We start from the raw sequence: 12,461 nt of genomic DNA, 5'->3' as shown, positions 1-12,461 counted from the left end.
AAATATGCAAGAAGAAACAAAAGTAAGTTTGTCTGGTTTTTTTCTTCAAGAACTTCCTAATTGGTCTCAGATTCTTGACATTCTTTTACATACAAGGAAAAGAGGAGCAGAAGTATAACAACATTATTTCCAAAAGTACAAGGATTCTGAATCACCTTCTGTGCTGGAGCAGAGTCAAAGTGTGTAAGTTACATATAGGCATGCAAGACTGATCAGCTTAATGCTGATAAGAATCACTGAGATGTGTCCAAAATGCTACTTTGAAACACTTGTTCTGGCTCATTTGTATGGCATGCTCTTTAATTCTGGAGATGTCTCAATAGTTTCAGAAATTTTCCTTGACAAAAGCAAGAAAACTCATACTGTGTATCATCTATATTTTTCCTGTGGCTAAAAATCCTTAGTTGCACGTGGACACACTTCATTATCATCTTCAATCCAGGACTGGTTTGGTGAAACTCAAAACCTTCATGTTTAATGGACCAACAACATCCAGGACAGTAGTGAGAAATCGACCCCAGGTATTGTTTGAACTACAAAAATTATCCTGCATTGGGAAAGTAAAACTTTTGCTGTGCCAAACCTTTATGACTTTGCAACAGCTGTGTGTTGTTAAGTACTGTTAGTACCTACGCTCGGTTTCTGAACTTGGTGAATTACACCATTGTTCTGGTTTGGCCAAATCTAGAAATACATCCTCTGAGAGAAGGCAGGCTATAACCACCCCTCGAAGGAAAGTGAAAGAGATAAAAACTATTTATTCAACAAACACACAGGAAAAGGGATAATGATGCTAAATAATGAAACTCTTCGATCTGCTGAAAGAAACCTGGGAAAATTTCAGAGTCCTTCCATAGATCTCTCTCTCCCCCTCCTTGGAGCTGGGATGGGGTGGTGGGCCCACCTCCAGGGCCAAGGCCTCGGTGGAAAAGTCTTCCTAATGTATTCTGATGTTGAAACATTCTAGCAGAGAGAAAAGGAAAAAAAACAAAGTCCCAGGAAAACAAAGTTCAACCCTCAGGAGGAAAAGGAGCTGAGAAAAAAAAAACTGCTAAAAGCTGGCTGGAAAGAAAAGCAAGCCGGGTGCTTCCCTTCCCTCTCACTCTCCTGCCACAGCTGAAAAAAAAAATCTCTGTCTCTGTGTGACCTTGAACAAGCTGCAAACTGCTTTGAAAAAGTTCTGCTCAGTTTTTTCCTCCCCCCTCTCAGGCTCAGTTTAAAGGCATAGAAAGGCACAAAAATTAATTCCTGGGCATGGGGCAGCGATAGGCGATACACGTCACAAAGTCACCCCAAGACAGCTATAGTTAAGCTCTCCCTACAACAGATGAGGCACGGAAATGAGTGAGATCAGCACGTCTCTTCCAGTCCCAGCACTTTAAAGAAGTTGGAATTCAGCTGTCTGGAAATCAGATCGGTACTAGATATTAGTTTCTCCCATTGGGTTGCAGCTGCAGTACCAGAGAAGAAGGTTCCTTGTCTTATGAAGAAAAGATTTTGTTCCCTTCTCATCACTTCAAAATTTCAAGGGGTAACTAATGAGCTGTGCTTACACACATTGCCCCCAAAAGGACCCCCGGCAGAAACTGTCCTCTTGTTTGCAACAATGGACTAAGCAGTAAGTGAAGAGGTACAGGAATTTTTGTGGATATTTGCTGTGGCTTAAGCAGTGTTGAGTTGGCAAATCTATGCCAGGTCCGGGGAAGGGGATTTGACTTGCCTGTTTTCTTTAAACAAGACATATTTGTACTACCAAATGCCATGTCTGGTACACAGCAAAGTACCTGGCATGTCAACAGAGAGGGGATGAACTGTTACGGCCTTTTAAATTCAGAAGATATGTAAGGTTATATCTCTTTAAGGAATAAAAGTGGTAAGTATCATGTCTGGGAGTGAAATGGCTTTCCACTGCCCAAATGTGATGGCTCCTGTGGACTTGCACCACTTGTACAAAAGCAGTGTCAAATGAGCCAATTTCAGTGGAGCAGGTGCAGACATTTTGCCAGTCATCTTGTCAGAACAGAACTTCGTGAAGTAAAACCACACGTATGTCTGAAGACACTGTACTGGTTCCTGTAAGGGCATCACTGATAGAAAAACACTTGCTTTAAGAGTGTTATGCAGTTGACAGAGAAGAGGTTACTTCTTGTGGTACAGTGTAAATTATCTGTATTAAAAACACATTTCCAAATCTAAGAAACCTCACTATATTTGCTTTACTCTATAATTACACTATGGCCATGCTATAATCTCCCAGTTGGCCTTTCTTTTCTATTTAGTCTTGATGCCTATTAACTAGAAATAATTCTGCTTTGAACTTCCTTGTATGCCGGTCAAATTCCTTGCTGAAATAGCTAGACCCCCATAATCTTTTTTTTCCTCAGTGTTATTTGGCTTGAGACCACTTGAGAGAACTGATGCTACTATTACAAAGCTGCTTCCAGCATTTCATCATAGTTGAATTCCCAGAGAATCTGCAATGTCTTGTTTTCCAGGTTTCTGAACACCTAAAGAAAATTCCACATATCTTGCCTACCTGCAGATTTCTAAACTTTAAGGAGATGATCCAGTGTAGCCTTTCCATTTTCCCTGGATGAAAAGAATCTCCCTCAGAGAATTTTTTCTCCTACTTTTCAGACATCTGCAAAGAAGTGATGTACCGCCCTCTTGCAGTTGTCCATCTCTCTTTGTCTACTACATAGGGAGCCTACAGAACCCGTTAGGTTGGAGATTTAATGTGAGAAGATTGTTGGGCCAGTTGAATTCTACCCTCTGCTGAGCTACTGTATACTTATTTTTAAAGGAGTAATTTCAAATCAGATAAAAACCAGAACAAAATAATGTGATTCAAGCTCTGCAAAAATGTATTTAAATAAATAAATAAATAAATAAATAAATATAGATAAAGATATAAAAAATATCCCCTTTTTAATTCTGGAGCAGACAAAGTAAGGAATTTTCCTACCATACAGACAAATGTTGCGCAGGAGTACACTCCTAACTTTTGCTCCGGCAGAAATACCAAGGACTTGAAGAACAGGAAAAAAAAGGAAGCCTGGCATTTAAGCAAACTGACATCTGTTTCATTAACAGAAAACCTGGATAACTTGGGTTTGTGTGTAAGAGGTTTTTTCATTTGTCATAACTCTTCAAACTGGAGGAACTGTTTAATCAGCTTCAGCAGAGCATAATCCCTGAGCTTTGATACTTTCCCCTCACAGCACTTAGCAATGCAAACAGTGTTATGAATACCTGGAAGCATTGCAGCAGATTCACAATAGCAACCTGTCTTAGTCTGCCCGTGTGAAATTGTTCCTGAGACAAAAACAAACAAACAAAAAAAAGAGAAAATACCAAGAGAAAATGGCTGTTATTTGGGAAACATATTAATTGCCTACAGTCATAGTCAATGTGAACCTACTCAGCAAGGAATATTTAACATTACAGTTTCAGCAGTCCCCAGAAAATCAACTTCTCTGTTTTAAGTCAGCTGCACACTTTAACAACTGGCAGAAGAGGATTTTCTGTAAGACAGTTGCTCCATTGATCTGGAAATGACAAGATTTAGGACATGCATTTACATAGAACAGAGGTGGGGACAGCTTGAAAAGTTAGCAGGGTATGGAAATTTTCAAGAACGTAAACCTGAGGTTTCCATCATGGACCATATGTGTGCCCCCAACAGGCACTCCCAAATAGGTTATCCTGGGTAAGTAAAGCTGTTTCAGATTGTCAGTAAGAAAGTCAGAAAAATAAAGAGCAAAAAGTGTTGAGAAGAAATGAAGGAGTTATTCAAGCAGATAAAGTTTAAAAAAAGGCCAAAACAAAACAAAAAAACCAAACAAAAGCAGAAGCTCTCATACTCTGTGAACATCTCTAGACTGCAAGAAAATCAAGTTAATCGAACCCTCCTCAAGATATTTGGGGGAAAGAGGGGGATGGAAAAGGGGCAGAATGACCTAAATATTCCATATAAATCCCTGTGATCTCTATGGTTGTCCTTATGCACTGCTTTCCTCAGGAAAACCAATTTATGACCAATGTATTTCTGTTGTTACTGAACGTTTCCCTTATCAGTGGGGATGTTTTCCACAATGTTAATGCTGAGGAAGGTCTCATTTTCCTTTCTTGTAAGATTCACACAGTACATAAACCATGAGATGGGACCTTTTTTTCACCACACCTCTTTGTCCCATCTCGATTCGCAACACCTTCCCCTTGCGTATTTTTCCTGTATAGCTGTATACCTGCAAGAATCACAGGTACTGTGGAAATCAATGCAGAATCAATGGCAGTTCCTGAGATTTTGCTGGGTATTTAAGAAATCAGTCATCTGGAAGAGTTGTAATGCCAAGTGAGCTTCCCCTTGACATATCAAATCTCATGGAGATTTATCTTACTGAAACAATGAACTATTTCTGAGCAGAACCACTGCTTCCTAAAATGTCACTGTTACATTGCAGCTGAATGACACAAGGTTGTGCAACTACTTAAGTGCAGAAAGTGTCAAGAACCTCAGAAGAAAATAGGGCATTTATCAGTGCTGGCAGGACTGGTATGGAAATGGGTACAAACAGTGATTTGCAAAATGGTGAGAGTCTTTCAATCCACCTGAAAATAATTGCAAAAATAGTTGACATGACTATTTAATATGAGCGTGATTTTTCTTTGTTTCTTTGTTTACAGATTCTTTCCTAACCTTGTTTAAAGTTTTAATTATTTAATTATTAACTTTTTTAAGAAAAGGAGTTTCATCTGGTTTTAACAAAAAACAAACAAACAAAACTACAAACAAACAAACAAAAACTCCCCAAACCTAACTAGAAGGAAATATTTCACTCGAAAGTCAAGATTTTGAGTGTTCAGAAGAAATTATAGTCTTTTAATTCAGTGATTTTTAAGACAGACATCTGTGCCCAAGATCTCTGCCACCAACATAGCAGTGTAAGAATTTCCAGAAAGCAATAGGTCTGGTCTTTAGTTGTCCAAGTGGGTTAAACCCTGCTCCACTGATGTCTTCTCCAGTCGAATCACTACAGGACATCTATATGATTATCTTAGACCAGACACCAGGCTCTAACATATGAAAACTTTGTTAAAAAGTTATCTCGCCATTCATACCTAAATATGGTTATGTTATTTTTTGATATAAAAAAGAAAAATACCATCTGTTTTGCATAACTCTGATCAGTAATAAACCCTTGTTCTTTTTGAAATGGAGTGAAAACTAATATGAAGAAACATTTTCAGTGCAGCTCTAACTTATTTCAAGTAAGGTAATTTTGGGCTGCAGATTTGGTGAGTACAAAGAACCTATTGAATGGTGAAACAACGGCAAGTGAGATTACAAAAAATTAATAGTGGAAGAGGACACCTTTGCCTATAATTTAATTCCCAAATATACTGTTATGTAGCAACATTAGGGCATAATGAATGTGCTCTGTTATTTGCTTCACGGTGGGCTTTGAGCCAGGGAGTCATTCTGCCCGAGAGACAAAAGACACTCTGTCTGTGCAGAGATCCTGCATCTTCCTGACACGTTTCCTCATACATTTTGTGAACTGTCTTTCCCCTCCCCTCTCCCTCTGTTATGTGAGCTGTGAACTGCACTGAAAATCTGTCTGTGACAGACACTTTCAGTACTTGGTCAGCTGTCAGACAAGCATGAGGTGAAAGACTTCAAATATGGCATTGGGCTCACAAACACACACACACATAGAGAGAAACAGCCATCACTGGCTACTGCTCATGTCCAAGCATGAAAAAAACAACAAAACACACCAAAAAAACAACAACAAAAAAAAACCCAAGGGAGAGAGTAATTCTATATAAGTCTGAGATCTTGCTAACAAAGAAGGCATATTTTATGGTTTTCACACAATCACAGACAGAATGAGTCAGGTTGGAAAGGAGCACAGTGGATCACCTGCTCCAACTTCCCTGGTCACACAGGGTCATCCCAGATCACATTTTATTTTGTGCTCCAAGTGAAATATCCTCTCTGGGCCCTGTACCTTAACAAAAGAATGTTGTCTTCTCCTACAGCAGCAGCTGAATCCTCCCTGCATACACAATGTAGTACTCAGGGAAACCAAAGGATGCATCCCAGCTGGATCCAGTCTGAGATCAGGTCCTGGAAAGCCTTCTTTATTCAAGCTCTCACCAAATAGAGCATCTAGGCTGGAGCACACAAATGACACCAACTCCTTGATTTCTTTTTGACTTTGGGAGAGATATTTTAGATCCACCAGGCTGCAGGACTCTTTTAGTGTAATCTGTAAATCTAAACAAAAAACACGGCCCACGTGAGTATGTCTAATATTCAAAGGCACTCCTAATGTCTCTGGTTGCCTGTAGGCAACTGAATTTTACTGCCAGGGATTACAAGAGTCAGGAAATTTCCTCAAGTGTAGACACCTACAATTAGGTGTGTGAATTTGAACCCTGCTGTAGGCTCACTCCCTGTCACTGGAGAGGTACAGACACCTGTAGTGGGTGGTTCACGCTTTTCCAAGATTGAGAAAAAACTTGTCATTTGATAGAATTGCCTGAATTTTATCTTTATTGAGCCCTGAAGTGGACTAAATGGCTACCATTTAGACAGCTGAATGTCCATTCCTGTCCCTGAGAGCTATTCTTCGCTGTCTAAGATGCCCTGACAAATCTGAGACAGCCACTCAGGGCTGTCAAATATTATGAAATACCAATGGGAAGCTCAAACCTTCTGAACCAGTAGCTAATGTTGAGGCAGAATATTTCACAGCACCTCAAGACAGTGTCAGGCACTGAAGTTGAGAGAAATTAAATCAAATTTAAAGGAAAGGGACTGAATCAGAGAGTGGGCTATATTCAGCTGCCCAAACTTCGGTGTTTAGTATCATGTACCCCAAAAAAAGAAGTAGTCAGGCAAAAGCACAAGAACAACTCAAACAGAAAAAGGAAGAAATTGACAGACAATGCCTGATAAATCCCAAGAGTTGGAAGCATAGCTGAGGCCAGGCAATTTGACTTATTATGCATGAAATAATGGGGATGCGATTCCTTTGACTCCATGTAGACATTTAGGGTTATTTTAAGTACTGCAGGATGTCCTACCTTGCCTCCATCTGACACTCCAGAAGGGGAGTCTCCCATAAGTGCTGTGTAATACCTGTTAGTACCGTGCATATGTCTCAAATATGCTACAGAAAAATTGGCAACAGACGTCCATGTTTCAGCAACAAAATCCTCTCTTACACGCCTGCACTTCCAACTTCCCTGAGCATTTGGAGATCCCACCTTGCAAGTTGTCACCCAAATAGCACAGAGCAGCAAGTGTCAGCCAGTGATGGCACAGAGCAGTGCAGTCTGGTGTGCAATCCAAGATAACCCTCATTCCCAGGCAGTGGGAGCACACGGCTCCGTGAATGGAGACATTTGTTCCTTCCTTTCCAGCCGTGTGGGGGTTGGTTGCTTCTCCCAAGCAACCAGCAACAGGACAACAGCAAATGGCTTCAAGTTGTGCCAGGAGAGGTTAAGACTGGATATTAGGAAAAACTTCTTCATTGACAGAGTGGTTAGGCATTGGAACAGGCCGCCCAGGGAAGCTGTGGAGTCACCATCCCTGCAGGTATTAAAAAGATGTGTAGATGTGGCACTGAGGGACATGGTTTAGTGGTAGCTGGTTGATGATCTGATAGGTCTTTTCCAACTTAAATGACATCAATTCTGTGATTCTATGATTCTTGCAAATAGTCCAAGCTTGTTCAGCTTTCTCTACACTTAATGTGGAGGACATACCCAGAGACGATACTCAGACCTTTCTGGTGGATGTTCAGCATACGGGTTGAGATCTGTATCATGCAGATGCCCATAATGAAATTCTTTTTAAGAGAAGGTGAAAGGAAATCCTGGTTTTGTGTGCAGAAGTTGAGTTCCAGCTGTGACTGAGCCACAACCTTCCTGGATGTGACAAGCAACTCTTTTCCTCTTATTTCCTTCCATCTTATCCTGTAATCAACATTACTTCCCCTTTTCTGAGATTACTTGAGTGGCCACATCCTTTGGTGCTTATCAAATATGTCCAGAAATATCTTTATCACTGAATTTTTTAGAATCCTTGGGGATTCTTAACAGAGAGATAATAATCAGTTTCCTCTTAACCATGCTGAACTTTTTCACTTCCCTCCACCTCTCTGTTCCTTCTTATTTTTCTTCCTGATGAACACCAAAAAGCCCCAGTTCATCTCCACAAATTCAGCCACCAACTAATAACAGAGTTTGCTTTCTCTTCCACAATTTAGCATTTAGTATTCTCTTCCCCTTGCTCTGACTCTGACTGAATTCTACCTTTTCTCAGTCTGTCTTTAAAAGTGTGTCTTTCCCCAACGTGAGAAACCACACAAACCAGAGAAGAGCTACAGAATTTCTCTGTGAAGAGAACAGAAAAGATTAATTGTCCAGGGATGTTCATGAGCTGTTCCCTTCCTTCACCAAAATTCCCTCAGCTTCTGCTACATGTTTAGCCCAACAAGGTGAGATTCTAATATTATTTTCATTAATAAGCTAAATAAAAATAATTAAAATTAAAAGAATTGAAAATATGCGAAACTTTAATATGGCCATTCAATAATCATAAGATTGTGATTACAGGTACTTGTAAGACAACATATGATTTTGTTTAGATGTTAACTTTGGGAGCAAATGAAACATGTCCCAAAGATACCAGTTATTTTACAAAGTCTATGAAAGGAGTCTTCTTCAAATGTAGATGCCTGTGGTTATTTAAATTAATTCAATTTCAGGTACACAAATGACTTTGTAGAAAGTGGTCTTGATGGTCTTTGCAATACTCTTTTCTTCAGAATATCTCATCATCTTTCCTGGTAAAATTTGATTTTAGGTGGATTCAGAGGGGATGTGACTATATAAACTATCAATGCAGGATATGGCCACAGATATAATGTGTAAACTGCAAATACTTCTTAAAAAAAGTCAAAATTCACAATTTGGTAGAATTATCTCAATTTCTTCCTTATACTATAATCACGGTTTAATTTTGACACAGAAGTTCTTTAGATGTGTCGGTTGATAGGCAATGTTTCTTCCACTTTGTGCATCAATTAACATAGAATACGTGACAAAAAAGGTTTATCTTTTGTTATCTTTGTATGCATAGGATTTAGCATAATGATGGAGACAATATTACTTAAAAGCCATTTGGAATTATGTCCAGGTACTTGATAGCAGGATATGATTTTAAACTGTAGAAGAAATGGAAATTACTCCCAAATATTTTGGGGTTTCTCAATAAAACTGGAAGCACATTATTCATAGAAATAATTATTAAGCTCTCCAACAGTGAAAAATTTGTGCTTGCTCATTTTCCATGCATGTTATTATGACACAGGCTTTTTGTGGGACATCAAAAAGGTTTTGGGGGTTTCCCTTCCTGTGACAGGCCACAAGGAGTAATTCTGCACTGCCATTAAGGAGGACCTAAATGTGTCCAGTGCTTCAGGAACTACAAGTACTGGGGAAAAACAGATTTGCACTTTGAACAAAAGTCTCCTTGCTCACTGCATTTTCTTCTCTAAGTCAAGGAGAGATAGATAAATAAATGCAGGGATACAGAAAAACAGAAATACGGTTTGGCAACAAAATTTTCTGTCACTTGGATACCTTAACAGAGTAAATTTTTTAAATCTAGGTCTATTTTCTTTATAAAGTACATTACTAGTCTTAAACATGAGACACTGCTGCTTCTGCAATGGACTCTTGTTTTAGAACCTCAGGGTTTGATCAGGCTAAAGACCTGAAAAACCACGTTAGAAAGAAGAGAAAGAAGGGCCCCACTAGTCCAGTGCAGCAAACAATAATGAAACTGAATTTTCAAACTTTGCCATGGACATACGTCAATGATCCATGTTCAAAAAAGGGTATGAAAAAATATATATCAGACATTTATAAAAATCCACAGAAAGCTTCTGTTCTATCTTTTTTTTTTTTTCCCAGGCACAAAATGCTTATCATAAACCTTGCCTTCCGTGACATCTAACATTTTCTTCTTGATGTTTTAAAATCAGAATTGATAACAGCAGGCATGCTGGGAATTAACTGTACCAAGGATCTAAAGGAGGCATTATAGAAAGTGTGGTATGGTATAAGGATGTTGTTACACAGCCTTGCTATGCTGCTAAGATTGTGGCAAACAACATCTCACCCTAAACATAGAGACACTTCTTTCAGATAAATTATGCAAATTTAATTTTAATTTTAGCTGCATTTCTCTTGCGATTGCCTGGTCGAGTAGATTCTTGAAGCAGAATCCTTCTAAATAAATGCACTGTTGCTAAATGCATTTGCTATGGCAGAAGTCTGAAATTAATAAAAAATTAATCTTCAGATTCCTACTGGCTTAGAGTTACTGCCTCTGGGGAGAGCTACAGAAGAGCCTGGGGTTTGTGCCCTCAGTTGAGGATTGGGATAATGGAGAGTGAAGAAAGAGCCACTGACTCTTGAAAGAATCAGTATCATTTTTAGGATGGAAGTACCAAGCCTCAGTGATTGACTTTGCAACCAGTTTATTCCTGGACATACATGGTGGAGCCTTCAGGCTGCTGTTTTCCAAAGGTAGTGTTGATATCACAATGTTTCCATCCGTTTACTTGTAGAATTAAAGCCCTGAGAAACACAAAACTGAAGTAGAAATGAAAGCCAAGGCATTAAATTTATTTTAGGATTATTTATATAGTTTGGAATCTCCTTAATGGACTCAAAATATTTATCAAGCCATGTAATCTGAGGTTGCACTGTTCACAAAGGAATTTCCTCCCTGAGATAAATGCAGATGATACATAGGAAAAAACACATTTTTGTTTAGGCTAATAAAGAAATTATATGCTTTAATAATTGAGAAAATTTTTCTCATATGGAATATGAGAAAAGAATGGGGCTGATTATATCCCAAATTATAGTGGGGAAACTGCCAAGAAGGTCTTTAAGAGCAATACATTTATTGACCATTCCATTTGTGTAACAGGAATGAAGCTCCAGATGAGCATCTGGGTTTTCAGTTTGTGGTGGACAGAAAAGGAGAAAACTCCACCCATTTATAATGCAGGACTGAGGAACAGAAAGGGATTGTGGAGTTGTGAAGGTGAAATATCTCAAAAAAATCAGGTCTCTGCTTTATTCAGTGAACAGGGATGTCACCCAAGGTTGGTCTCTAAGATGAATCTGGAGACTACCCACCACTTTAAAGACTTAAAACTAATTTTTGATTGATAAATTTAGTTTAGCTTAATCCTAATCTATGATAACAATTATTTTTTCCTCCACTGGAGAAAAGCTAGCTTTTTCTACCTCTAGTTCTCTCTCTTCAACCATGAAGTAGAAAAAAACCCAGGTATCTGAAGACTGCCTCGCACATACAAAAATAATGTGGCAGAGTGGAGTTTTGGAGGCTTTTGTGACATTTAGTCTGAGTCACTGTGTGGCCAACAAGAACAGAACAATACTTTCAGTAGGCAATTTACTTAAGATAGGGGTCTACGATTGGAAAAGAGAAAGGTGCCTCTTGCTCTCTGTTGACTATTGAGGGACTCCAGACACCTATATTGTGTAGATATGTATCATTTGAACATCTAAAGATAGCTGAGAGGAATCTAAATTATTTATGTAGTTTATTAGTGTTTTTTGTTCTTGCTGTGATAGGCTCCAGGATCCCGCTCTGGGAATTTTAGAAGATGCTGTAGAAATAAGAATGAGCAGATGCTTTTCCTCCTAGCTATTGGATGGCTGGATACAAAATAAAAGAAGGATACAGATAAGTAGGGATAGTAAATGGAGAAAATAAAAACAAAATAGGTTTGACTTATTTATAAGACAATATCCACAGAGATCTAGCTTACTGCACTGAAATACTTTGTAGGCATCAAAACTAAGAAAATCCAGAACTGCAAATGTTTGTTGATCACTTTCCCATAACAAAACTAAAGGTGCTGAAAATGTTAAAGGTTAAAGTCATTACCAGGTGCTCAAGGAGCCATGGTCAGAATCTGAAGAGTGGCTGAAAGGTAAATGTCAGGAGACAAAGAGGGGCTCTACATACCTGAAAAATGGAAGCAAGTAGCTTATGACTGATGAGATGGAGCTGGCATGAAAATTTTAAGAAAGACAAGGAATTGTATTCATATTGGCAATGCCAGACATAAAGACTCACTATAAATGCCTGAGACTTACTGGGATTTGATAGAAAAGTGAGGTTTACATAATCAGCCAGTTTGCAGGTGATACAAACCTGAAAGGAGGGGCTCCTACTCTAGGTGGTTGTGCTGCTTTTCAGAGGGACCTCAACAGGCTGGAGAAATGATCTTTCGAGGTCCCTTCCAACCTGAGACGTTCTGTGATTCTATGAAAATAAACTATAGGAACAATTTATGAAGTGTCATGACAGAATATTCACAGAAATGCAATCGGGG

The sequence above is a fragment of the Coloeus monedula genome (genome assembly GCF_965178545.1).
Source record: "Coloeus monedula genome assembly, chromosome: 2".
Taxonomy (NCBI): Eukaryota; Metazoa; Chordata; class Aves; order Passeriformes; family Corvidae; genus Coloeus; species Coloeus monedula.
The sequence above is the reverse complement of the archived record's forward strand: the minus strand, read 5'-3'. Positions refer to the sequence as shown.